The sequence below is a fragment of the Dermochelys coriacea genome, chromosome 16, assembly GCF_009764565.3.
Source record: "Dermochelys coriacea isolate rDerCor1 chromosome 16, rDerCor1.pri.v4, whole genome shotgun sequence".
In the NCBI taxonomy this organism is placed as follows: domain Eukaryota; kingdom Metazoa; phylum Chordata; order Testudines; family Dermochelyidae; genus Dermochelys; species Dermochelys coriacea.
This window is the reverse complement of record NC_050083.1, coordinates 21,743,356-21,771,277: the sequence shown is the minus strand read 5'-3', so window position 1 is coordinate 21,771,277 and position 27,922 is coordinate 21,743,356. Positions and strand designations below refer to the sequence as shown.

Here is a 27,922-nt window from a genome sequence, read left to right as displayed (position 1 = left end):
TTGCATTGACTGCAGTAGAGGAGATGTTAGTTCTAGAATAAGAGAAAGAGGCAGGAAAATCTGCACACCCTATTTTAAAGACAAGTGGAATGTCTTGGGAAAATTGTATAACAATCTTTGCTTATGGACCAGATGATTTGGGACAGTTTCTCTCTCTCTCTAGGTTTTATATCACATCCTTCACTGTAGTACCTGAGGGCTTTCCAAAATATGTCCCCTTTTCCTAAATATTTCAGATTTTGCCTTCATGCAATGGGCTGTAACGACATCAGTGGTGTCAGACTGTTTTTTCTGTCTCCCTTCGGACCTACACATCCTATCCTCTAACCTGCTGTCCTGTAGGACAATGAAAAGCCCAAAAGAGTACAATATATTTTGATTTCACATGCATTTTAACAGAAAAGTTACTGCTTCCAGTTTTAAGGGCATGCAGAAAATCAGATACTGCAGTGACGGGCATATTAGAAATACCAGAGATTACACAAGATTTTATGGCACCTTAGAGACTAACAAATTTATTAGAGCATAAGCTTTCGTGAGCTACAGCTCACTTCATTGGATGCATCCGATGAAGTGAGCTGTAGCTCACGAAAGCTTATGCTCTAATAAATTTGTTAGTCTCTACGGTGCCACAAGTACTCCTTTTCTTTTTGCGAATACAGACTAACACGGCTGCTACTCTGAAACAAGATTTTATGTTTCCTCTGAACATGACCTTTGGGGATACATTTCCACTGCAGTGGAGGATTTAGCAGCTTGACACCTGTTTAATATAATGGGCTAAATGAATGTACACAAGCAAAATTTAGAGTTTATGCTCTTGATAGGAGAAAAGCTGCATGCAGCCTATGTCTTCCTACTAATGGTAGTCAGTAGTGGTACTGCAGAGTGCAGTAAGAAGACAAACTGAGCCAATTAGAAACAATATGAACTGGACCATGTTAATGTCAGATGGCGCAGTACTTTTATCTTCTCAGACTTGTCCTCTCCTTTTTTAAAGGCAGATCTTTTCTCCTGCAATGGCCAGACTGCTTGAAATGTTTTGTGTATTAGGCAGTGAAGAGTGTAATTTTAGGCTGAAGCCACTATCCTCAGCCTTGTTTAAGTTTCATAAAGATTATTGCAGTATGAAGATAAAATGCCATGCTCCAAGTTTTGGCATCTGTCAAAACAGATGAAGCTGAAAGGATCTTTTTTCACACTTTTATTGTAATATATTTGAAGACATTCACTAGTTGAAAAATGGTTACTTCTTGTTCTGTGGCATCTGGCATTTGTCTTGCGATTGGCAGTGTGTTACTAGAAAATAGCATACAGTTTCTCTCATCTTGTGATTGATGTCCTATAAAGACAGTCTTGTATAAGAGTTGGATTTGAAATGTTATGAATGTGAGTGCCTTTTCTTAGATCTTTCAAGTGGTACAATCCATGCCCTGAAATATCCATTTGTCTCATCTCATAACAGTTCTCTATCTAGGTGAGATAAGAAACTGCAGTTTGTAATAAACTCAGATGAGGGGGTCTCTATATATTGCCACTCTTTATTTGCTCTGATGGATGTAATATAGATTTTTCATAGCTTATATCTATTTCTTGCTTATGTGATATAGCTGATTTGCCTCCAATTTTAAAAGACAAAGAATGCGTTGTAGAATAGTCAACACATTTGTAAACCCAAAGTCCATGTATTTATACAACTGGGAAACTGCATGACATATTATTCCCTGTAGAGAATATATAGAACAGGGCTGTTCTTTGGGGACTTAATGGCAAAGTCACATTCCCTCTCTGCCCCATCCTCCATTTCTGGCAATTTCTTCTGAAACTTATTTAGAGTCCAAAGCAAAATGAATTTTACATAACCCTTGGGCTAGTGCAGTCTGCACACAAAAAAATGACCAGAGAGGTTTAATTCAGGATATGAATACTAATGTCCTGATGTTAATCAGTAAATCCTGATGACTCATCCTAGGGAGAAAAGCAGTAAGAGACTGGTACTTGAATGTATTTTATTAGACTGGTTACCACTGAAATCTTTCCACTCATTCATGGAAACACCATATGGAAAAATCAAGCCTGTGTTCATCACTGTCTGACCTTGTTCCATGTTTCATCACTAGCGATTATGTCTGTTGGACAGTGACTGTTCAGCCTCCAGATATTACCCATTCATCTATCATCTGTTTTCTTTTCCACCACATACATGTTCTCTCTTTGTTCTGCCTAATTCCATGGTTCTATTTTTCAGCTTGCCCACGCACACAACAAATTGATGCTTTTATTAGCGATTTTTGTTAATTTGGCACCATGTTGAATCTATTAGTGTAATTTCTTATGTTGCTGTGGAACGTCTACTAGAATGTGACTGTCTCCTTAGTTGATTATAAAGATGAAAACTTCCTGCTCCATCTTCTTGGTAGCAGGGGTATAGAAAGGTCCCAGAAGATCTGGGTGCATGAATATGTTAGGGTCCTCCTTCCCAATTCCAAAATCCACCTCCTCCAGCCCAGCCACAGCCCCAATTCAGCCCCACCCAGCCCCAGTTCAGCCTCTGCTTAGCTTCCCTCACAGCCCTCCTTCAGATTGCCAGCTCCTCCCATAACCCTGCAGTTCTGAGCCCCACAAGTTCTCTCTCAACCCATCTCCAGCCTTCATCAGTCCAGCCCCCAACTCCCCCAGCCCTGATCCAATCATTCCTTTTACCTTCTGCTTCCCTGAGCCACCTCTCACTCTCAGGCCCCCAAAGTCTTCCCCCAGGTCCCCCCTTTGTTTGCTCCAGCTCCACTCCAGCCCCCTACTCCACCCGTGCCCCCAGCTCTGATCCAGAAACCCCCAAGCGCCACTTCAACTCCCTTCCCCCATCCTCCACAGCTCCAGTCCAACCTCCCAGCTCAGCCAGTTCTGCCTCAAAATGGCCAATGCTTTTACCTGGGGCTCCATGTCTAGAAGTGGGGGGCACATCTCCCATATCCACCCCTTCTCTCCCTCACATCCCTCATCGCTGTGAGACCCTCCCCACACACCTTCTCTGTGCATGTTTGCCGACTGGTCATGCTTGAAGTTGCCCTAGCTGGAGGGGCCCCCATCCCAGCTGTCCTCCTGTCCCTGACCCACTCTCCTCCGGCATCCCCTTTCCACTGTGGAGTGGCACAGCTGAACTTCTGCCAGTGGCATGAATAGGGATACATGTATACAGCTAGATCTGAGTGCTCCCCCCGGACCCTTGTGGGCCCTGGTGCAACTGAACCATTTGTACCGATGTAACTATGTCACATCTTGGTAAGCTATCATCCATCCTATTGAACTGAGCAGCTGTTGATTAGATGATGGAGCTTAGCTGTGGCTTTATTCAGTTAGCGCAAGCCCTTCAAGCCAAGAGCTGGACTCCTCTCCTACCTTTCTGCTCATTAACACAAAACCTGATCAATTGTCCTTAGCAGATGAACTCATTGAGAGTTTCTGTCTTTTCCTGTGTTTAGAATATAGTGCTTTGCTTTCCAGGGGGTGGGCTTTCTTAGAGCTTCATTGCACAGGAATGCCTATGTCATCATTAAATCCAATCCCGCCTTACTGGAGAGAGACCCCTGACCAACCTCCCAGCCAACCCCAGTGAGGCCAAGTTGTAATTGTCCTTGGTGCTGCTACTGACTGGAGCTGTACAATTTGCAGGCTCTAGTTCTCACACCACGTGCATTTTTTCTGTCCAGTGAGAATGGCTTTGGTTTTTTAACCTTTGAAAGTGAATATCTTCCTGGTTATAATTAACATAAGGGATAAAATAAATCAAACCTAATCTTTTTAGCTAATGTCTTGAATCAAATTTACCGAAGGGACCTCTCAGTAAATGGCACAGCGCAATTTCTTTTAAATCTACAGAGCTACAGTTGAAAGGTAGAGTAGATGCATTAAAACCCCATCTACACTTCACCCTGCAACCAGATACATTGTTAGATTTCTACCAAAATCCAGTTGGTTTTCTATCTAGTCTTGCCTTGAATAATGCCAGGCTGGGAGATTCCTTGGCAGGTAGTTTTTTCAGGATATTAGCCAAGGCAGTAAATACAGTGCTGCTCTCTAGTCTTTTAAAAGAATAGTAATAATAGTGTTGTTTAGTTATCATAAACACACATCAGAGTGTATGACACATTAAATTCCATACCTGAGCCGAATATCCTAATTTAATACATAAAGTAAGTGAAAGTCTTGGAAACGTCATGAAATCCAGAAATTAATGGAAGCATCTTAGTGTCAAAGTTGTTTTCAAGTTGGCTAAGGATGTTGTCTCATCATATGACTCTGCCAGACAGTGCTGCTGTTTCTAACAACCCCCAGTTTGGTGGGCTTGGAGTGCTGCTGTTGCTCTGACAAGTTGTGCTGTTTGGAAGCTGTAAAGTTCTCCTTGACTACAAACACCTGCACCGAGAGCCAGGTGTTCTTCTTTGAGCAGATGCAGCTATGTTTCCCAGTTAGGTGTGTAAGCGCACCGGAGCTGGAGAATTTTGCCTAGAAGTACCCACAGAGCTACAGAGATGCTCCAGGCCATACCCCCTCCCCTGGCTGGATGAGGCAGTGCCATCCGGCCCCCCTCCCTTCCTCCACACTGAATGCCCGCGAGATGAGACTCTGGTGCAGAGGGGATGAAGGGTGGGTAATGGAATGCACATTTGCATCACAACTCAAAGAACCACAGTTACAATAAGTAACCATTTCTCCTGAGTATTGTGGTGAAAGTTCTGGAGCCCTCTTCTCCCTGGCCTTTAAAGGTTGCTTGGCAATGGCAGTGCTTTCTCTGCTGGCCCCTAACGAGTTTGGTACTGCTGATATACAGGCTGTCTGCACCTATAAAGCAAAATCTCATCTATAACTCTGTGTGCAACTACCTTTGATTTCGCTGTGCGCATCTGAGGGCAGAGTTGAGCCGAGGGAGGTGATTATCGTTACTTTGAAAAAAAAAATTGGAAATGGTAATGATGCAATTCTGTCTTTCATTTACATTTCTAACACTGAGAACCACTTGATAGGAAGTGAAACCAAAAAGAGGTGTTCTGCTCTGTCTGATGGAGACACCACCAAATAGTTATTGCTTATGGAGCATGACACATCCAGGACACTTCATCAAACACATGAGGCCAAGGTACATGCCCCCCCCCCCGATTTTACAGACTAATCGCTGAAGTAATTCTATTGCAAATACTGTAATAGAAATAGAATTCAGTCAAATGTTTGGCTTCACTGAGTTAATCTTCAATCGGTCCAGATGCTGCAGCAATGGGCCTCTCATAATGAATGAAAATATTTGTGTCATCTTAAGGTCATCAGCAGAGATTAAAATAATTGACATATCAGTGTAGTGTGGAGTGGAGACAACTCAGAACATGTCTCTGAACACGATTGCAGGCTGTGGCTTTACAGGTGGGTCTGAGGGCAACAATACCCAGAAAGATCATTGCAGGATATGGAAGGAGAGGGGAATTTCTTAGTGCTGCAGCCTTTGTGCCTCTGTTAACTGTTCATAGCTTCTCCCCACCAGATCAGTAGTTCCAGTCTCTGGCTGACAGGAGGAATTGTGTCTGTACGAAGCAGTTCAAAGCAGCAGGGGTTAAATTCAAAAGGGCATAACCTGGCACTGAAGTTGTGCTGAGCCTACTTCTTTATGGTTCAGGATGCCAGGCAGAGAACAGAAGAGGGCCAGAACCCTCTCTGCCTTTGCAGTTGTCATATTGGCACTGCCAATGACACATACTAAAAGGTTTGCATTTATTAACCCAAGTGTAAACCACAAGGACCTGAATCAACTCAGAATGATCACTTACCAATTCAAAACGAAAGTGCTATTTGCTCTCCTCACTTGGTCCTGAAACAGTAAATGTCATTATTGTTTGTACCACTGTGTTTGTAAAATGTTGCACTTTATTGCTGTGGATATTTTGATCTATTTAAGATATTGATTCTGTTATTGCATAGAGAGTTGTGCTATATTTTATCCTTGATATGAATGAATCATTGAATGTTTAGTGCTTTAATTTTTCTGAAGTAGGAAAACAGGCTTTGTGTAATATACATAGATTATGAATCATTGATAAGATACATTTCTGGGTAATGATCTATATATTAAATATTTAGGAGCAATCTTTTAGAATGCCTGGTACAAGGTAGCCAGCTATAAAAGCAGCACGCATGTCGTCATGCGCATATTTCAGTGTGGATGGGGGGAGAGGGAGGGTGGGAAATGAGGCCATATCAGAGAGAGAGAGACGTGACATAGGTTTAAGCAGTTATTTATTCAATCTCCTAATGTAGCGATTAAAGATCACTAAAGCCCTTTAAACCACTAAACAAAATAGACCCACAAGAGGAGTCAATAGCAGAAAAAGTGGATTTCAGATTCTCAACTCCAAAGTTACTTCTGTTTAGTTTCTTCTCTTCAAGGTCAAATACCACAGTGGGAAGAAAAGAGGTGAGTAACATATAATCCCAGGCCATGCCATCTCCATTCAGCTGTGTTTCGCTTTCACCTCACAAGGGAGTGACAATTCTTCTGGTGCATGTACTGTGCTAGAGAACTACAAACCCCAGCATGCTTTGCTAGTAAGCAACAATTCCTGTCTGTCCAAGGGATAAAATTAGCTATATAAGAAACACCTGGGTACTCCCTTTCCGCTGCATCTCTTGCTGTGTCTGGATTTGCTTCCGAGCCAAACAGAGGCCACAAGCCTTCCACCAGGATGCGTGCCTCTGAGTAGTTGAGCTCTTCCAATTACCCTGCCCAGAGCAATGACATAGGAGCTTGCAAGTCAGTAAGTAGCAGCATATGCTGTATTTACATGTTTTTGTATTTGCGTGGGCATGGCTTTGCTGCTCTCCTACCATACAGTATAACTAAGTAACCATCATCCATTGCTACCCTTGTTGGGGGTGATAGCCTATTTTAATATTGGGGGTGCTGGGCAAACAGGACTTTGTCAAAATCAGTAACAAGTTTAAATAGGTAAACTAAACAGACATGGGAGTTGGAACCAGCCCTTTACGTAAGTTAGGGCCACCCAGTAAAACAACACTAGTAGGAAGGCCTTGGGATTCCCCAGTTCAGACTGGCTCTGTGTCCTCTCATCCACAGTAAGAAGGCTGCTTAGTAGCTGTGTTGTCTGCAACCCAGCCACCAGACCCCCTGTACTTTGTGCGTCCCCTTACCAACCTGGGTAGCACTGGGCTGCTTGTATGGCAAACACTTACTCAAACCCTAATCACTTAAATACAATCACTCATTTTGTTGATTGTGAGGCAAACAATCTGTTGATGCTTTTTTCAAATAAGAATGGATTCTTCATTTACAAACATAATGACCTCCATGCATGCTTTTAACTTCCGTATTTGCTGCTGTATATTCAAGAAAGAGGTTTGATAAGACTGCTGTCCCAGAGCGGGGCTCCAGATCCAATGGTGTTTGAATAGTGAGGCAGCATTAGAAAGAAGTGCTGGTTATGCAAAGAGAACTGTAATGTTTCTAGGGTTTGATTCCTTTTAGTTGCTGAGCCAGGGATTGAAGAATTTCAGGGTATTAGTGCACTGCTCATTGAAGTCAGGTGTTTGTTAGCTGGAAATTAACTTGCCTTGATCAGCTGTGACCATGTGCTTGGCAGTGAGGAAAGACACATCCCAGAACGTTCTCTCCTCTGCTGTGATGCTGCTGAATTCAGAGGAGCAGGTGGATTGAATGTAATTTTTGTCTGGGGACTGTGCCATGAGTGTTCAGAGTAAGGCAAATCTGGTCTATTGGCCCCATTGCCAAGACGGGTCTGGGTGGATTATCAGAATGTGAAAGCAACTACGTAGCCTTCTTGAGTAGGTTTTGAACAGCAGTATGGAAGGGAACGAATGTAGCTTTTAAATAAATTAAAGTCCTCTTTTGTTAACAGATATGTTTATTCACTGTTGCACCAGTTTTCTTCTGTACAAAACACACTTTGAAACAGTATAGAGAGGAGCGCGACTGAAATTAACTTGAAACAGTGGCAGCGACTGACAGAGAAATCTCCTGTAAAGCCATTTGTCTGTCCCTATTTCAGTGTGACTGTGGCCACTGTCCTCAGCCCCTGGCAGCCTCCTCCCAATCTGAGGCCCTGGGAGCCAGCCTGGCTCTGGCCATGCAGCATTCGCTATCACTGAATTCCCTGACTTTTTGGTTGATTTCATCTTAAAAATGTAAACAAGCCATAAAAGAAGAACCCCTTGGTTGTGTAAGGCAGATTTTTAAGTACCATTTTAGGAGTTTTTATAAAACACAGACTGAAAAGGAGTACTTGTGGCACCTTAGAGACTAACAAATTTATTACAGCATAAGCTTTCGTGAGCTACAGCTCACTTCATCGGATGCATCCAATGAAGTGAGCTGTAGCTCACGAAAGCTTATGCTGTAATAAATTTGTTAGTCTCTAAGGTGCCACAAGTACTCCTTTTTCTTTTTGCGAATACAGACTAACACGGCTGCTACTCTGAAAACACAGACTGTAACCAGTTGATCTTAATGAACTGATCACAGGAATACTTATGCAAGTGCTGTTAAAACACACTACTTAGGGAACTTTTATATGGAAACTCCCTTTCCTCTGCATCTCTTGCTGTGTCTGGATTTGCTTCCGAGCCAAACAGAGGCCACAAGCCTTCCACCAGGATGCGTGCCTCTGAGTAGTTGAGCTCTTCCAATTACCCTGCCCAGAGCAATGATACTTAGGGAACTTTTAAATGGAGCTTATTAAATCAGTATATAGTAGGTACAGCCTGCTATGTAAATGTGCACTGAAGATCCTCTGTAAAAATTTTTAACTTAACCAATAGACTTTCATGGTTTCTTTGCAGCCATGAAAGCCTATTCTGTAAATATCTATTAGAAGTATTTTTAAATGCAGTTTATTTTTAAATCCAATAGATTGAATTTTTTGAAAGCTTTTCTATGGTCTTACCTAGCAAATCTGTATTTAGTGACATCTTTAAAAGCTGAATTGGATTCTATTCCAGCTAGGTTCTTGCACTGACTCACCACCGTAGTATCTGATGACCTGACATTCCCCAGGTCACACAGGAAATCTGTGGTAGAATCAGGACTGAAAGCCATTCTGTTAATGCAAAGATTTGTCTTAATTAACAGGGAATCCAAAGAGCTAAAGTCTGTCCTGTTAAATGTATGCAATTCCCACTGATGTCAAGAGGCCATCGTGAGGTGGATATGATAGAGGTCTATAAAATCATGATTCATAGAATCATAGAATCATAGAATATCAGGGTTGGAAGGGACCCCAGAAGGTCATCTAGTCCAACCCCCTGCTCAAAGCAGGACCAAGTCCCAGTTAAATCATCCCAGCTAGGGCTTTGTCAAGCCTGACCTTAAAAACCTCTAAGGAAGGAGATTCTACCACCTCCCTAGGTAACGCATTCCAGTGTTTCACCACCCTCTTAGTGAAAAAGTTTTTCCTAATATCCAATCTAAACCTTCCCCATTGCAACTTGAGACCATTACTCCTCGTTCTGTCATCTGCTACCATTGAGAACAGTCTAGAGCCATCCTCTTTGAAACCCCCTTTCAGGTAGTTGAAAGCAGCTATCAAATCCCCCCTCATTCTTCTCTTCTGCAGACTAAACAATCCCAGCTCCCTCAGCCTCTCCTCATAAGTCATGTGCTCTAGACCCCTAATCATTTTCGTTGCCCTTCGTTGTACTCTTTCCAATTTATCCACATCCTTCCTGTAGTGTGGGGCCCAAAACTGGACACAGTACTCCAGATGAGGCCTCACCAGTGTCGAATAGAGGGGAACGATCACGTCCCTCGATCTGCTCGCTATGCCCCTACTTATACAACCCAAAATGCCATTGGCCTTCTTGGCAACAAGGGCACACTGCTGACTCATATCCAGCTTCTCGTCCACTGTCACCCCTAGGTCCTTTTCCGCAGAACTGCTGCCGAGCCATTCGGTCCCTAGTCTGTAGCGGTGCATTGGATTCTTCCATCCTAAGTGCAGGACCCTGCATTTATCCTTATTGAACCTCATTAGATTTCTTTTGGCCCAATCCTCCAATTTGTCTAGGTCCTTCTGTATCCTATCCCTCCCCTCCAGCGTATCTACCACTCCTCCCAGTTTGGTATCATCCGCAAATTTGCTGAGAGTGCAATCCACACCATCCTCCAGATCATTTATGAAGATATTGAACAAAACGGGCCCCAGGACCGACCCCTGGGGCACTCCACTTGACACCGGCTGCCAACTAGACATGGAGCCATTGATCACTACCCGTTGAGCCCGACAATCTAGCCAGCTTTCTACCCACCTTATAGTGCATTCATCCAGCCCATACTTCCTTAACTTGCTGACAAGAATGCTGTGGGAGACCGTGTCAAAAGCTTTGCTAAAGTCAAGAAACAATACATCCACTGCTTTCCCTTCATCCACAGAACCAGTAATCTCATCATAAAAGGCGATTAGATTAGTCAGGCATGACCTTCCCTTGGTGAATCCATGCTGACTGTTCCTGATCACTTTCCTCTCCTCTAAGTGCTTCAGGATTGATTCTTTGAGGACCTGCTCCATGATTTTTCCAGGGACTGAGGTTAGGCTGACCGGCCTGTAGTTCCCAGGATCCTCCTTCTTCCCTTTTTTAAAGATGGGCACTACATTAGCCTTTTTCCAGTCATCCGGGACTTCCCCCGTTCGCCACGAGTTTTCAAAGATAATGGCCAAGGGCTCTGCAATCACAGCCGCCAATTCCTTCAGCACTCTCGGATGCAATTCGTCCGGCCCCATGGACTTGTGCACGTCCAGCTTTTCTAAATAGTCCCTAACCACCTCTATCTCTACAGAGGGCTGGCCATCTCTTCCCCATTTTGTGTTGCCCAGCACAGCAGTCTGGGAGCTGACCTTGTTAGTGAAAACAGAGGCAAAAAAAGCATTGAGTACATTAGCTTTTTCCACATCCTCTGTCACTAGCTTGCCTCCCTCATTCAGTAAGGGGCCCACACTTTCCTTGGCTTTCTTCTTGTTGCCAACATACCTGAAGAAACCCTTCTTGTTACTCTTGACATCTCTTCTCATATGGAGAAAGTATATAAGGAAGTGTTATTTATTCCTTCTTATAACACAAGCACTAGGGCATCACCAAATGAAATTAATAAGCAGCAGACTTAAAACAAACGGAAGTATTTTTTTTATATAATGCACAGTCAACCTGTGGAACTCGTCGCCATGAGATGTTGTGAAGGCCAAGATAAATTCCTGGAGGATAGGTTCATCAATAGAAGCTGGGAATGGGCGACAGGGGATGGATCACTTAACGATTACCTGTTCTGATCATTCCCTCCGAAAGCACCTGGCCTTGGCCACTGTCGGAAGACAGGATATATGACTAGATGGAACTTTGGTCTGATCCAGCATGGCCGTTCTTATGGGGTGGAAGCAATCACAGATGTGGGGAAAACAGCAGCGTGCAGAAAGTCAGCACTAGATCTGTGCACCACTTGCATCCCTTTGAGCCTCTGGTGGCTCTGTGTATGGGATGGCAGAATCTGGGCCCAAAATGGAATTCTTCAGAACAACAGCTGTGCTGCACTTCTCTAGGCCAGTGCAAAGCGTGTGTTAACGCACTCAGAGGAGCTGACTCGTTGAGCGCTGTTGTTACCAGAAAGATACAAATTGCGGATGTATTGGTATCAGCTCAGTAATCCTGTCAGATTAGTATTTATTTGTGGATGGGTTTTGTCAGCTTGTCCTAAACTAACCTGCCTTTTTCCTGATGATCTTCCTTGTTCTTTCATCAGCAGGGAAGGCAGAGACTGTAGTAGCCCTGTTTGGATCTTGACATTATTAACAGCTGTCTGACAGCTCCATGAGCATGCCACTGTGCAGTTCATTAATTGGGAACAGAAAGATGGTTTTGAAGCAATTGGTACATCTGTTCTATGCTGTTTTTTGCTCTGATCTCCATCATGTACATTAGTTGATCAAAACCTTGTAAAACATGGAGCTGTCTGTGTATCTGATCAACGGGAGGAGATTATGGAAGTTGTCGGGGTGGTGTGATATCATGGATTAATGTAGTATCTTCCCAAAGGGGCTGCTTCTGACTTTACACACTGCCTGTGAATTCTTTGGGAGCATTTTAAATTAGGGCTGTGTTTACCACTGGCTTTATTAATATTGTTCAAGTGATTATTAAATGAAGCAAAGTTCACCGTTGCCTTGTAAATGCTGTTAGGAAATAAATTCGTAATCAACTCTTGACAAATGATGCTGCAGAAGTTTATGTAGCGGTAGGCAGTGAGTGAAAACTCTGGACTTGATTTGGGGGTGCTCGCTTCCCACATGAGCACAGGGGAGGGAGGGATGGATCATAGGCATAAGGCACAATTAGAGCTGATGGGGTGGGGGGGGAAGAAATCACCACCATTTTTCTATGGAATATTTTGAAATAAGTTTTCTTTGTAACTTTTGTTTCCCCTTTATTCAATTTTTTTTCCAAAGAATTGTCATGGGAAATCTTTGGTTTTGAAATTTTGGGGTTTTAGGGTTTTCAGTTTATCCATCCTCTCCTTTGTTTCCTTTTTATTTTTTCTCACTCGTTTTCCCCGCCTTTTTCCATTTTGCCACTAAAGCATGTGGGGGAGGGAAAGAAAAGGCGAGGGAAAGCTGAAACAAACATTTTCACTTTGGTGTGTTTCACTAAGAACAGGATTTTGAACATTTTCATGGAAAATAAAAATTGTTTTTCTGTTTGGAAAAGGGCCATTTTTCAATGAGCAAAGTTGTTCCAAGAGTTTTAACCAACTTTCCCCAACAGCCAAGCTGCAGCAGGGGCCAAGAGTTGACCCAATGACTCCAGACTGTCCAGGCTGGGAGTTAACATGAGGATGATGGGTGGGAGGATGTGCTGAATTAGCAATACTCCTTCTGCCTTCCCACTTCCTTGCGGGGCTGCCTTCCAGCTGCCCTCCCGCAGTGTAGCCCTCTGGGAGCATAGCCAGGGAGCCACTGCTCAGTCGGGTCTAAGTCACAAATATACTCTGCTCTTGGTGTGGGGGCCACCACAGGCCCTGTGGGTGGATGTATCTAATCCCAGAGAGCTTGTGTTGTGTCCATGCTGTGTAAAGCAATGGCAAAACCTGGGAAGGTCTGTGTTGACAGGCACTCACCAGGCCAAAATTGAACTAAGATGTGTGTTTAAATCTCAGCCCGAACTCTAAGGAGCATCGTATTCAAAGAACAGCAGGTTGATACCTCCCAGCGTGTAGCCAGCAGGCTACAGAGGGCTGGCAAGGATCAATAGCAGCAACAATGAATATCTTCGTGGGTAACTGTAAGGGCCTAATTCACATGGAGCCTGGTGTCTCTCTAGCCCATCATTGCTATGCATTTTAACTGGCCATTCCCCATAGCAATCGGTCAAGTATAATTAATTACACTGGGCTGCATGTTGCAGGAGTTCTAGCTCTGCGCGGCGGTTTCGTTTTCCCCAGCAGAATCCCGACTTTCCTGGTAAAGCTGTTTGAGTCCTACAGTTCAAATGTTGGTATTTTGGTCAGAGCTTGGCCCTTTTGGAAGACAGAACATTTCTTCCCTTTATACAGCGATCTCAGAAACTGGGCTGAATATTTGATGTGCATGGAAATGAGGGGCTAGAGCCACATTGCAGATGGGGCAGTGCAAGCTTCTCCTTCACTGCCCTGCGGTGCACCTCCAGCATGACCTGGGAAAGGCCCATGGCTCCAGGGTGAGGGCACCCCAAAGCCCAGGCTGTTCTCAGTGGCTGCTTTGCTGTGGGCTGGAGTGAGGGATCCCCTTGTGTCTGTTGCAGAGTCTGCATGCAGGTCAGGGGAGGTGCAATGCTGGTGTCCTAACCCAGTGGTAGCACCTGTGCTGACATGGGTAAGATGGTGCAGTGGTTTATATGAATACATTTCACCCTGGGATCTCAAAGTCTTTTACCAAATATTAATTCAGCTTCCCAGCCAGCCCCTGTGAACAGAGTAAGTAACATCCACATTTCATAGATGCACAAAGGGATGCAGATGGGAGCTGAGATTTGTTCAGATCGCACTAGCAGAATTCTTCCTGCAATTCCTCCCCAGTGCAGTGCTGCCACTGACTCATCTAGCCCTGCTTGGAGCAGGTTCCCATGACAAGATGGTAAAAAAGCACCAGCCCAGTTTACACTAGTGCTGTTGCTACTGCCAGAGGTGGGTGCAGATCTGAATTCTGCTAACCTAGGTGAGGCCCTGCTGAGCCAGCAGCAGGGCTGGGAATAGAGCCCAGAGCTCTTGTCTCCTGCCCTCTGGTTGCGCTCTGCCCCATTTTGAACTAAAAGTGACAAATGGGGCATGAAGGAGCTGTCTTGCTGGGTGACTCTTCCCAGTTCTGATCTCCGCTGGGCAGCTGATGACTGACCTCCAGGCAATCGGCATGTTCTCGGCATAGGGAACTAAGCCTCCTGAGAAAACAGAGGCTAAAAATGGGTGGGTTTAGGGGTCCCTTGGCATGGCTGTTTTTAGACAGGGTATTGACTGACGCTCCACACTAGGAAGAGTCAAGCTTTAAAGCAAGGCTGCGTCAAATGCTGGATGCCCGGTAAGTAGCCTAACAAACCGGCTCAGCAGTAGCTGCCTTCCTTGCTGGCATGGCCACACTTCCCGCAACACCACTCTTCCCCCTTCCCCTGATGTCTCTGCAGCAGACCGTCGGTGCCAGCTTGCTGTCAGAACCAGGCCTTGTTCAGATCCTTCTGCCTCACAAACATGCAACTTGTGCCAGCTTGCTGTGGAGGACAAATTCCTGGGCAGCTTCCCCTCGCCCAGCCACCTGTCAAAACAAACCCTGAGCAGGTCAGCTGAGATTGCCAGGTTACATGCTTCTCTGCAGCTTCCCTCTCCTGTAGCGAGCGCTTTCATCTTGGGTCTGATGGCAACAGTAGGAGAGGGGCCCATGCAGTCCCCTCCGTGGCTGCTGGGGCCATGGGCTGTGTAGATCTCACACCTCATCTGCACTACACAGCTAAGGCCTGATCCTGCTTCACTGCCCTCAGTTTCAATGGGAGCTGGATCAGACTGCTAACCCCACTGCTTCAACATGCTTGTAGCCCAGCCATGTTGTCACATGAGTTTCTTCCTTGCCAGTGTGGTTATAACTGTATCAGAGAACCACGTATTGCTTTACATACACTGGGGCAAGCTGCACCAATGCAAAGTGGCTCATAGCTTTTCCTGTCTACACTGGGGGTTTGCACTGGTCCAGTTAAGCAAGTAACTGGTCACCCCTGGCTGAAACAAGGGCAAGTTCTCATTGTAGGCAAGGTCTCCAGCAGGGCTCAAACCTGGTTCCCTAACATGCTTACCACATGCTCTTCCTGACCACGAGAGGAAGCACAAATCATGTTAGGGCACATAGCAAACACTTTTCATTGCTAGGGACTGTGTGTACACCGGTCACTTCCTTTCGCAGACACTGATTGGCATGACTGCCACAGCGCTCCAGCCTGCAGTGGCAAGCAAGCCCTATAGCAAGCATTCACATGTGCTTGGTGTCCTAAAAATGTGAGACTTCCCTTGGGAGACTGTTCAGCCTCCAGCACTTCCTTTGCCATTGCTCTGGCGTGGGGATAGGCAGAGGAGGGGTGCAGGTGCCTCAGATTGTAACAGGATGGTCCTGTAAATGGACAAGTTGTGTCCGTCTTTGCCTATCTCCACGTCTCCCAGGCACGGCCTGTCTAGGCTCTCCACATGGCCGGCTTAGGGAATGCCTCTCAAAGGCAGGATAAAGCAGCTCACGCCATCTCCAGCTGGGAATGTGGTTTAGTTGTTAGAGCCAGGAGTTGGGAGCCAGGACTCCTGGGTTGAATTCTGACTCTTGGAGGCAGCGTGCCCTAGTGGTTAGAAGTCCTGGCATTGACTTGACTTTGGGGGAGTCAACCTCTTGTGCTTCAGTTTCCTAACCACAGGGATGTGGAGTCTGTCAGGTGCCTTGAAATCTTCTAATAGGGCCAGGCCCGGAGAGGAGTGAGATCCCCGAGTCCCTTTTCCTATGCTGGCAGAAGATGGGCTGGATGGCCTGGTAGTGCTCCCCCAGCCCTCTTTCCCTGCACCTGGTGTTGCTGAGGACTGGCTTGTTACCATTGGCTGTAGAAGGCGAGAACTGGTGAGAAACCCCAACAGCCAGATATGACCAGCTCACCCACCTTTCCTTAGTGTTCTCATCCAGATCCTGGTGCCGGTGCTGGCTTTGTTGGCAGGGCCCCTGAGCTGCTGAGGGGAGAGCCAGCCCTGGGACTGTGGCACAGGGATGGAACATCAGAGAGAGCCTGGCTGACACAGGCCCAGCTTGCTTTGCATCCCATTGTAATCAGCACCCGCGGCTCAGTCTGCACATGCTGTGTGGACCCGCCCTCCGTACGGTCCGAGCGTGCTGTGCTGAGAGGCAGCCTCTGCCAACCAGCTGTAAGTGCTCTACGCTCCAAGCCATGCTGCAGCCTTTCCCCCTTCCTCCGTTGGAGTCAGCAGCATTTCTAGGACTTAGCCTATGGATAGCAGGCATTTTCCAGGTGGAGCAGGGACCAGCACCAGTCACCACCTCTCCGGCTGCAGGAACAAGCATGGTGCATTTGAGAGAGACATTTAACAAACCTTTGGTTAGCAGCTAACCACTGTAAAGCAATGCAGTCTGCTGTGTTCCATCCAGAGCCATTGCTTAGCTCTGGGTGAGTAGCACTGCCCTTCCTTGTGGTTCTATTTCTGGCTGGAGTTAAAATTATCTCCTGACTGTGAACCCAGCCGTGATGGCCATATCAGCTTGCCTGATACCTGGGGAAATTTATCCCCCAGGTCAGGTGGGCTGTCCGTTATCCAGACCTAACATCTACTACAAACCTCCAAGAGGATCCTTCGTACAATGATTTGCAGGGAAGCAGACTTCCCATACTCGTGGTGCCAGACAGACCCTTGCCCTCGCTGCTGGGGAGGCCCTTCATGGAAGGGGTGAGGCAGACAGTGCTTCCAGAACCTACATCAGCAGCTCCTAAGGAAAGAGAGCATCGGGGCGAAGCCAACCCAAGCCATAGAATAAATACAAATCCAGGCACACAGCAGAGAGGGGAATTCGCCGAGAGCCCCAGGAGGCATGTTAAAATGGGGGAATGCATACGGCCATTTCTACCCAGCCCCAGGTCTGGATTTGTTCCACCCTAGCCTGGGCAGACTGGCAGATGTCTGCCCTTTGCCCACCTGAGCTAAGCCACATCTCCGCTTCTATCCTAGAAGACACTTACAAGCTGAGATTTCACTTTGTAACAAGTTTCTCTGCCATTGGGTGCCTCATTTTTCTGTCAAAGCTCTGTTGGAGCAGTGGCATTCATTCTGTGTTATAGGCGCATAAAAGGAATAATTGCCCTCTCTCCCATGCACCTCAGCAATGGGCACGTTCCATACCAGGGCATGTGACAGCTGCACATGAGCTATAAAAGCCCTGGTTGCCAGATGTGGCCCAATAAATCCTGCCATGGCGTTTACGCAGCACCACTACGTTTCGAGGAGTTTAAATTAAAATATATTTATTTCCATCTACTTTTTCCATAATGGCCCTTGTTCAATCTTGCATCTGCTCTTGAATTGCAAGGGAAGAGAAGCTATGATAAGTTCTGACAATTATAATTTTTTGATGCTCATGCTCTTGTTCAGTGATTTATGGAAATCCCAGCTGAGCACCACTGTTGTCCCCTCTCCCCACCCCATTCACTTTTTTTTTTATTGAGCTTGTTACAACAGTCTATAAAAGAGCTGAAGGTGACGAGTTACTCAGATGCTGCTGCTCTGTAGCTCTCCTGCTTCCAGGTTCGGAAGCAAGCCCTCCTCCATCTTTGTTCCAAGCACTCCCATTCAGACAGACCCATTGGAAACGTACGGTCCCAGAGCCATGCCGTGGAAGCAAGTCCTTGCTACGGTCTCAGCATGGGGCTCCTTCCTCTCCAACCCGTGCTCCTGATCATTCTGTTTCAGGCTCCCCAGCTCTCTCTCCGAGCCTCCCCGGGTTTTCTGTCAGATTCACAGCAGGAATATAAATGGGGAGATTATGTAAATTGGGAGGCCTGTGTGTTGTGGCTGAGAAACATGATTGCTGGTGCTTTAGTGGGATCATTTAGTTCCTTGTAAATAACTAACTGGTTTTGCTTCCAAGAACCCGGTGAGGAGTTTGAGTTCCCAGCACTGAATTAATTGTCTAATTCGGGCACCTCCAGATGTGTTGTGTTCACTCCCCTCCAAGGAAATGCTGAGCACTTGGAGAGTCGGTGGATTTGCCAAGCCTGCTGTAGGTGGACACATCCACTTCCGTAATCTCGGGTGCTCAGGTGGAACCAGCTCCTTAGCAGGGAGTAACCCCCAAGAAGTTTGCTCCATTGTGCTAAATTCTGCTGTTACTCCCACCAGCTTCCTTGGGAGGGCAGTGGTGTCTGACAGTAAAATCTGGCTGCTGGATCCCCCCTCTGGTCCCTGGATGTCTTGTTCCCACCTTGCTTCAGGTGCTGAGTACAGGTAACTGAGTGCCTTAAAACCACACGTGGCTTTAATTTCAGAATTACAGGCGTGTTGGCAAACACTCTGATTTGGAGCCTGCTGTCTGTGTATGGTGGTCTATGTGATCCAGCATTAGCTCATTACAGTGGAGTTTGGATGGGTAGCTCTGAGCCCTGTGAGCTGCTTCTGTCCGAAGCCTGAGCATGACCTGTCCCCTAAAGACTCAGGGAAGGACAAGAGCCCCTAAGGTAACCAGATCAAGCCCCATTCTGGTTTGGCAGGTTTCCTGCCTTGAGCCTAAGGAAACTGTGGCCAAAGGAGTCTAATAAAGGTGCATCTAGACTTTGTAGATGGGGAAAGGCACTCATGTGTTTGACATTGGCCCAGCAAGAAATGTGATTCCAGTTAGCTTGCTGTGCCACATTACTCATCGCAGAAACCTTCTCCGCAATGGTTGCATTATTTCCCTGTGGAGTCTGCACTGTTATTTTGGCAATTAGTCCTCTTAATTTCCTCCTCCTCTTGCAAGCCTCTGCAGAGGGAAAGGATGGCTCCAGAGCACCCAGCTAGGAATAATAATCGGAGAAGGCTGAAATGGGGGGCAAAGGTGGGTAGAACCGAAGGCATCGACCGGCGTCTGGCCATAGCACAGAAGGACCTTAGAGCCTTTGCTTCTGTTCTGTCCTTGTAGGCAAGCCAACTCCAAAGAGCCCCAGTGCGGTATGTACTGAGAAGGAGTCTCTCTGGCCCCAGAGCTGTCATTGTAACTCATTAAATCTATTAGAGTGCTTTAGCATTTTAACGACGAGGAGTCGTTCTTTCTAGTGGAACCCAGTCAGGCGCAGGATTTAACTTGCATTATAATTTCCCTTGTTTACAAAATGTCGGAGTCAGCATTGGCTCAGAATATTAAATGGGGCAGTGTCCAGGAGTGTGCCGGGGGCTGCACGCTGGTTCTTTGGCCTTGTCTGGCTCCCTGTTTGACAGCCCCTCAGAGCCAAGAGCCGGGTTCACCCTCTTTAAAATCATAGGATGCATGTGGGTTGGGGAAGGCAACCGGAGAGCCACCTCTAGCCCCCCTGGCCACAGTGTGGGGCTGGTCCATCTGAGTGGTTAATGAATTGGCTACAGCTCCCAGCTGGGGCACCTCACCCGTTAGCTTTAGCCACGGAGGCTCGTGATCTTAGATGAAGGGGTCTCAGGTTCAAGCCCTCCCACAGACCAATCACATTCCACATCTAGAGGCTGATGTGGTGATGGAGCACGGGGCAGGTGTAGCATCCAGCAGCTGGCTGCCTCCTGGTAGGGGTGTGGGGCAGAGTGGACTGGTCTTTATTCCTTGGCCCTGGACATCTCTTGTATGTCAGGGAGAGCAAGGTGGGGTTAGATTCCCCAAGTCATCGCTGGGGGGTGGGTTGTCTCTCTCCCCTCAAGTGTTTGGCACTTTGTCTGGCCTATCTGCATCAGGCATGTTTCAAGCTGTGTGTGTTTGGTGAAACAGTTTATTGTGACAGGTTTCAGAATAGCAGCTGTGTTAGTCTGTATTCACAAAAAGAACTGGAGGGCTTGTGGCACCTTAGAGACTAACAAATTTATTTGAGCATAAGCTTTCGTGAGCTACAGCTCACTTCATTGGATGCATTCAGTGGTATTTTAAATTTGTGGATTTTTGTTGCTGGAAACTGAATTTTCTTGATTATGTGGGGTTGGGGTGGGAGGAGAGGGGAGATTTGTTTTTTGATTTAAACCTGACCTGTCTCACTGGCTGGGAAATGGGGATTCCCTGGGTTACCCATAACCTGGTGTTGAAAACCCCTTTGCACAGCTGCAGTCCCTGCACTGCAGTGTTTCTGCAATGAACACGCTTCAGTGGCCTACGTAATGTGCCATGCCCTCCTGTGACATAGTCTTTCTGCTCACCGCGGCAGTCAGCGGGCAGCAATTATTGACTGGGGGAGCGGGAAGAGGAATGCCCAGCAAACCTTGAAAATCTGTTCCCAGCAGCTGTGTGCTCCGCCTTTTAAATCCACGATGACTCTTAACTTTATTGATTCTCAAGAGCTAAACATTGCAGCCATTATTCTACTTGTAAATAATAAAACTGTGCAAATATGCCTAAAATTCTGCATATTGGACCTACCCACCCTGCAGTCTCTGCCTAGAAAATCGTTACTGGGTCATACTCCTGAGCAGCACAGAGGCCTGCACTTTCTAACAACGGAGCTCTCAGCAGCAGCTCACGTGGCCCCCAGGTTAGCGCAGGGAGCTGGGGCCGCAGGCTAAGAGGCACTATTCTGAGCTTTGCTGCTGTCTTGGGCCTCCCTCTGCTTCAGTTTTGCTGTGGCACCTCCCAGTGGAAGGCGACGGGGGAGGCAAGGCATTGTTGTGACTCTTCTTTGCTAAGGGCCTGGCTCAGAGCCCACCGAAATCAATGGGAGTTTTTTCCATTGACTTTGGGCTTTGGAACAGGTCAATGATATGAAGCTGGACTAAATTCCTAAACGTTGAGAGCCAGCCTCGGGAGTGGGCCCTGGTGATGGTCTGCTTGGCTTGAACAGTAACCCCTCCCCTCCCACACCTCCAGTACTTCGCTATAGGATCTAGGGGGGGAAGGAGGCCACACCTGGCCATCGGGGCTCCTGGGTTCTATTCCCAGCTCTGCCACTGGCTCCCTGTTTGACCGTGGCCCAGGCGCTGCACGTCTCTGTGCCTCGGCTGCCAGGATGCATCTGCACTGCCAACAAAAGCCCACGGTGCCGGGTCTCCCAGCCCGGGTCAATTGACTCGGGTCTGCGGGGCTAAAACTAGCAGGGTAGCCATTCAGGCTCATGCAGCTGGGTGCACCCTGCAGAGCCAGCCCTGGGAGCAGCATAGATCATGGAAACTGTAACTCCTATCACATGCAGACAAGCACCCAGGGCTGGGCCGGGCAGCAAGAAGAGCTAACAGAGCAAACATGATAACAATGCCCCTGATCTGCCTGGTGCCTGCGGTGAGCTGGAAGGTGGTTCCTTTGGTCACTACCAGACTGAGCAGTGCTATCTGGGTTGCCCCCCATGCCCTGCTGCGGGTATAGGTTGGGCAGCGACTTGGTGCATGTGGTGTCCCATCCCCCATGCTCTTGCCACCCCGGCCTATCCTTACCAATGGAGGATGCTCTGTTTCAGACACTCATTGCCTAGCAAACCTGCCCCTGGTGGCTCTGGACACAAGTGAAGGCTGCCAGGCCCTTGCTATTTTGGAAGGGGGTTGTGTGCAAACTGCCCCCCGCCCCCGCTCTGGTGAGGAATGCTGGGAGGTTCGGTGTACAGAGGGAGAATGGTGCAATGGGTAGAGACTTGGGAGACCAGCTCCTGGCTCCATCCTGGACTCCCTGTGACTCGGGGCAAGTCTATACCTGGAGTCACAAAGGGCTTTAGGGGCCCTAGTTTTGGCTTCACTGTGACTCTCTGAATCCGGTCAGCACATGAACTCGCTCACCCCCTCGGTGCCGATGTTCCCTCCTCTGGGGCGCACTGTCCTCTTGTGAGGGGGTCCCGGCGCCTCCACCCTTGAGAGATTCACACAGCAGGGAAGAGAGGCCTGCGGCTGCCTAGCTGGCATGCAGCGCCCAAGCCGGTAGGTGCGCTCAGGGCACCGCTACTGGATCAGGCACATCGGTTCACAAGGTACCTGCCACCTCTCGCATGTGTCCTCTAACCACTGGGATGCTCTGGGGTGGGGCTCCCTTGGTCTCTCCTGTCGGTAGCTAGTTAAGGAGTCATTGGAGCAAGGGGACCCCATGTCCTGGGGTCGTGCTCTAAGGACCAGGCTAGAGTCATGCTCGCGTGTGCGCGCTCGGGCTCTCCCCCCCGCATTGACAATGGGATGATTTATCCAAAGTGGAAGAGTCGCATCAGGAGCGTGTCAGAATATCCACAAGCCCAATCCCTAGGGCCCTCACCTGGGGAGGGGGCAGAGCCCAGCCCAGATCCTTTCTCCTGCCTCAGGCAGAGGGGGGACCTGAACCAGACTCTCCCACCTCCAGGGTGAGTACCCTAACCACTGGGCCAAAGGCTAGGAGGGAGCGCCTCCTTCCTCCCCAAACACCGAAGTACCCTTGGGAGGCTAGTTCGGGGTGTGTCTGCCCTCCAGTTCCCCCTCTGTCCAATGGGGATAAATAGCCTAGCCCTGCCCCACGGGGCATGGTGAGTGAGCTAAACTACAGTAAAGATTGTGAGGCGCACAGATGTTACAGTGGTGGGCCCAGATGGGTCCCTGAGGCAGAGACGTGCCCAGGGTTGCCCTGGCTCTGTGCTGTCCCAGGGTGCCTCCCTCGAGAGATGGACGATGTTGGGTCTGTGGTATCTGGTGAGGGGATGAGCAAATCCCCGACTCCTCCAGCATTTGGCACCTTTTGGAGGCTGGCTTTTTACACCTGCTCTCCCTCCCCTCTGCTCTGGGGCAGCTCCGTAATGACCCAGGCCTGGTACCAAGCCACTGCAGCACAAAAGGGAGAGTTCAGCAGGCCTCTGCCTAGAGATGTGCAGGGATAAACCCTCACATCTCTGAGAAGTCTGACCCCATGCAGCCTGACTGGTGTGTGTGGGTGTGCGTGCGCACACCCACGCGAGCCCACGAGAGAGAGAGAGAGAGAGAGAGAATTTTTGTTGTGGAATCTTGTGAAAATCCTGCTACTGGCTTGTTTGGGGGATTTTTTTTTTTTAATTTAAAACCATGAAAAACTTTCCAAGCCCGAACCAAGCCAGCCAGAGCCTGCAGCAGCCCCGCCGAGACAGTCTAATATAGCTGCATGCTCTTCTGTTCGCTTCTTTCGGCCTGCCTTACCTTCGCTCCTTCATTTCACCTTAAGCGCACTGGCAAAAAAAAAAAAAATCAGAAATGTTCAGCTAAATACATCTGGTCTCCTTCTCAGCTTCATTTCACCTCCCCTAGCAGAGACTGTGTCACATGGTATTCAGCTGAAACCTATTACCTTGCATGCCCAAGCATATCATACTGAATTACCTTGATCCATAGGAGTGTTTGCTAATAGCCAATGGCATTGTCTAAGTGTGTGGTGATTTATTAGAATGCACTTTAATTTCTTGGTGCAGCAGGAGTTGTTTGTTTTTGTTTTGTTTTTTTTAAACAGAACTCGGTGACGGCAAGTAGAAGGGCTGTGGCAAAAAGGTCAGGAGAGTGGCTCACTCCATAACTCCTGAGCGCAAGACACTGATCTTTCTGTCCTCTCCGTCTGCCCCAGACAGAGACCTGCACCTGCCATGCGGCTCACAGAGAATCGAGTTGGCTTGTGTATAATTTGTCTAGTTTACTCCCCTTCCTCCTAGCCTCGGCCTGCTTGTCTATCCTTGGACTGCAAATTTCAGAGCAGGGACAAGTTGGTGGGTGTTTTGGAGAGCAGCTAGCACATAGTGGTAATCCATAACCGCAAGGAAACGGGTGTGGGTTGTGTGTGGCTTGCTCCAGTCTCCTGGGTAGGGAAAGTTCCTTACTTCTTCCCAGAAGGGTCTCTGGAGGAGACCATTAGTGTTCCATTGTAATGGGAGAAGCCAGACTGCCCCGATTTGATGTAGTGCCGTGAGGAAATGATGTGAAATTGCTGCAGAGAACACAGTCAAAGGTCCATAGGAGAGCCAAGGCTTCCTCTTCGTAATCATCAGCATGAAAGTCCTGTGTGCAGCTCTTTTCACATCACTGAAGAAATAGCAGGAAACTGATGGGTCCCTGCTCCTGGCCTACACCAAAAATGTAGGTCAACCTAGCTACATTCCCTCAGGGCATGAAAAATTCACCCCCCAGAGAGATGTAGTTTTGTTGATATATGCCCCAGTGGACATACTGCTAAACGACAGAAGGATTCTCCCTTGACCTAGCGACTGCCTTTCAGAGAGGTGGATGCACGGCAGAAACCAGAGAACCTCTTCCATTGCTGCTGCAGCGTTTCTGGTGTAGACGTACCGGGAGTGGGAGCTGTGCTAGGCACGTCTGCGCTGGGGAAGCTCAGCAATAGCAATGGGTCTCTGGCTAAGGTTCACTTCTAAATTGCATTGGTTTTGGAAGAGATGCTCGAGGCTAGTTTGCCTCTTTCCGTTTTCTCTCTCCAATCGGCACATCTCTCCCTCTCTGCCCTGTGCGATTGGGAGACAGGTGCAGCTGGAGCTGAGCATATTCTGGCTAGGATCCATCCATCCATCATGCAAAGCACTCTGCTGGAAGACATCTATGCAGAAAAGGGCTGGGGGCTGCAGAACATGCTGGAGGGGTTGCTGCAGCTGATCCTCGGGGCGGGGCAGGGCAGATTGGAGTTGCCATTGGGGTCTGAGGCTGTTCCCCCCCACCCCTTTTTGGAAATGAAAATTTAAAAGTTGTATGCTGTGCTCTTCCTCTGTTATTCCTCAATGTCCATGACTCCAGCCTCTCTACTGTGCTCCTAGATCCCTTTCTGTCCCACATGTAGCCTGTCCCCCATCTCTCGGGACCAATGTGGGACTATAACCCTAATCTGAGTCTCACTTCTGTACCTGGACCATTAGGCAGGGCTCCCTGTCAGGAACTTTTGCATGCAACTCAGGAGATATTGACCAAGCCCACTCGGTGGCTGATGCGCATTGAAAATCCCCGGCTGAGTGGAGGCAATGGAATTGGAGAGCTGCTGGGTTCCAGCCTGTCCTTCCTCTGTGGCAGGGACCCCCAGTGCTTTGTCTAGGCCCAGCGTTTTCTGAATCGCCAGCCCCAGGCTTTGGCTTCTGCCAGCAGTGGGAAAGCAGCACTGAATTTACCTATGTTTTCATAAACTTGATCTCAGAAATAAATTCTCCGCCCTGTACAGGCTGGGAGTCGCATTGTCTCTCATCGGTACGTGGCAGTCACGTCTTGGCTAAGGCCAAGCTCTGAACTACCTTGTCAGCCATGACCTAGGACTCTGCAGGGGCACAAATGCATCTGGAGAATGCCCTGGGCCTAGGTTTTGCACACAAAAATGCAGCGACTGTGTGTGTGGGTGCGTGTGTGTCTGGGGGTGGGGAGCACTCTAGGGGCATGACTACCCAGGATGAAGGGGCAAATGCAGGGTCAGGTGCCATTTTGACAGTGCAAAGAATTGCATGGGGCTTTGAGCCTGCAAACTTGGAGGCTGATTGGACATTTGGTCATTCAGTTGTGTGGGGGATTCTTGTTATCAACCACCCGAAAGGCTGATTCCTTGCACCTGCTGCCTCTCCTGGCCTGCAAAGATCCAGCCGTGGGGGGGGGATGCAGTGGAAGCATGAGGCTCAGGAGCAGAGTGTTGGCTGTGCAGTTCAGACTGACGGCAAAACTAGGCTGTCTCTTGAGTCTTGGTCAGCGATGCCTGAAGCCCAGTAACGTGTCTTCAGGGAGGGTCCATGACCAAGCTGAGCGAGGAGGCAGGCTGACCAGGAGCAAGAGCACAAAGAATATTGACAGTTGTCAGCGGCTTTGTTGTAAGGGAAAGGGACAGGCTTTAGCTAGAGCCGGGAAATGTGGAGAAAGGTAGGAAAACGCTGTGTGAACACAATTAATGTAGGTAGGCACCTGCTAGCAGGGATGCTGTGGGAATTCAGCGTGCAGCCAGGCACAGCGTTCCTGGATCCCCTGCTGCTTGGAGGGTGCCAGATCTGACGCTTGCACTGGAGAGTGGGAGACATGCAAATAGTTACCAATCATCCTCATGGTGCAGGGCGGGACTGTACTGTGCGACGCAGATTCTGAAGAAATTCAACTTCTGCAGGCCTGCTTGGCTTCTTGACTGATTTGGATCTAAGGGGCTGGAGGCCAAAGCTTGTCTTTATTTAGGGAAAGCTCCTACTGACTCCAGTGAAAGCAGGATCAGGGCTTTAGGTTCTAAGTGGTGACCTCTTTTCTGTGCAGGACACGTGTCCAGGGAGCATAATAATACACGGGAATTCTGATGATCCACTCTGGGGAAATGCTGCCAGCTCTATGGCCTAGCTTCCTCTTCCAGCAAAGCAGCCAATCTTAATCTTGCTTGTGGTCCCCATCTGCTAGCCAGGCACCACTGATTCCCACCTATAGGTCACTGCACTGCAGTCACATGGCGACAGCTTCCAGTCCCCATTACCAACCTTCCACCCCTTTTCCCAGTGTTTTCATGGCACGGTGCAGAATAATGGGGCTGAACCTCCTCGCTCCTGCAGCTCCACTGAAGCAAGTGGAATTACAAGGGGGATAAAATTGGCCTGAACTTTCCTTTTTTTTTTTTTTTTTTTTTTTTTTAAACAAACAAAGCCCATGCTGTCAGTGGTGTTTGCGTATGAGCTTGGCTTTGGGACTAGCAGGAGGTGAGTAGAGTTTCCCTGATCATCGTACCCAGGGATATTTTTTTTTTCTTAGGCTCTGGCTAGCCAAGTCATGTTGCAGTCTGTACCCTGCAGTTACCGGCCGTCGCATGGCTTGAGAACCAAGAGAATGGCTGCAGCTGACAGAGCTCCAAAGCCAGCGTGAAGCAGGTCAGAATGTCACTGTAATAATCCTGCTTCGCTGCAGTAATGTACAGGGGAAGTGGGGATGCTTGTGACACACAAACCCCAGCTCCTTGGTTTGCTGTCCCTAGGTCTGGTCATTAATACTGGGTTTTCCTTCTTTTCTGTGCAGGTTGCCTAGGTCTCACTGAATGATTCTAGCTCCTAATGATGAGGGGGAAATATGGATTCCGGGCTGGGAAATATGTCACTGTCCTAAATCAGACAACAACATGGGACCTCAGTTATTCAGGCTTCATTCCTTCAAGATATAGCACAAAAATCAAATGGCTGAAGTTATTCTATTACAGCTCATACCAACAATGGGAAAATCCTATAATGTAAAGGGCCAGCATCAATATGTGCTCTGTGAGGATGAATCGCCCAGCAGCAGATGAGAGAAGAACACAGAAATTATTAAAGGGGTCCACATCCTTCTGTTTTGTTTTTTTTTTGTGGGGTGAGGGGTTGTTTTTAAAAAGCCAACTAACTTGATCTGGAGCGTCTCTCGGATCGATGACAGCGAGGGCATGTAGCAACAAACTGCAAAACGCTTTTCCCCCAAGTGAAGAAAACCCAACCTGAGAGAGGTTTTGATCTTAATTGAGTTGGACACCAGTGGCCTGGCACGTTAAATGAAAGCAGCGTGGAGCCTGCTCCCCCCCCCCCCCATGCCACTCACTCGGTAATTGCAATCTTCTCTTTCTTTGTTAACATTGTTCTTTCTAATTAGCATCTGACGGATGTGTTTGGACCTGGGGCTGGTTTCCCTAGTGGTGGCTGAGTGTACTTCTGTGTGCAGTAATAAAACGGGTGCTGCCATCCCTGGCTAATTGCACCCATGACCAAAAACATATGGGAGTGACATTGGGGTTTACGCCAT

General features: G+C 47.9%; 1 long non-coding RNA gene across 1 annotated transcript; it reads left to right on the top strand.

Annotated features, from left to right (window-relative positions):
* Positions 1-691: 691 nt before the first annotated feature.
* LOC122456907 lies at positions 692-27,609 on the top strand. The gene is made up of 3 exons (XR_006276074.1): positions 692-6,797; positions 26,912-27,027; positions 27,173-27,609. It is a non-coding gene; the product is annotated as an uncharacterized LOC122456907 (long non-coding RNA).
* Positions 27,610-27,922: the final 313 nt, after the last annotated feature.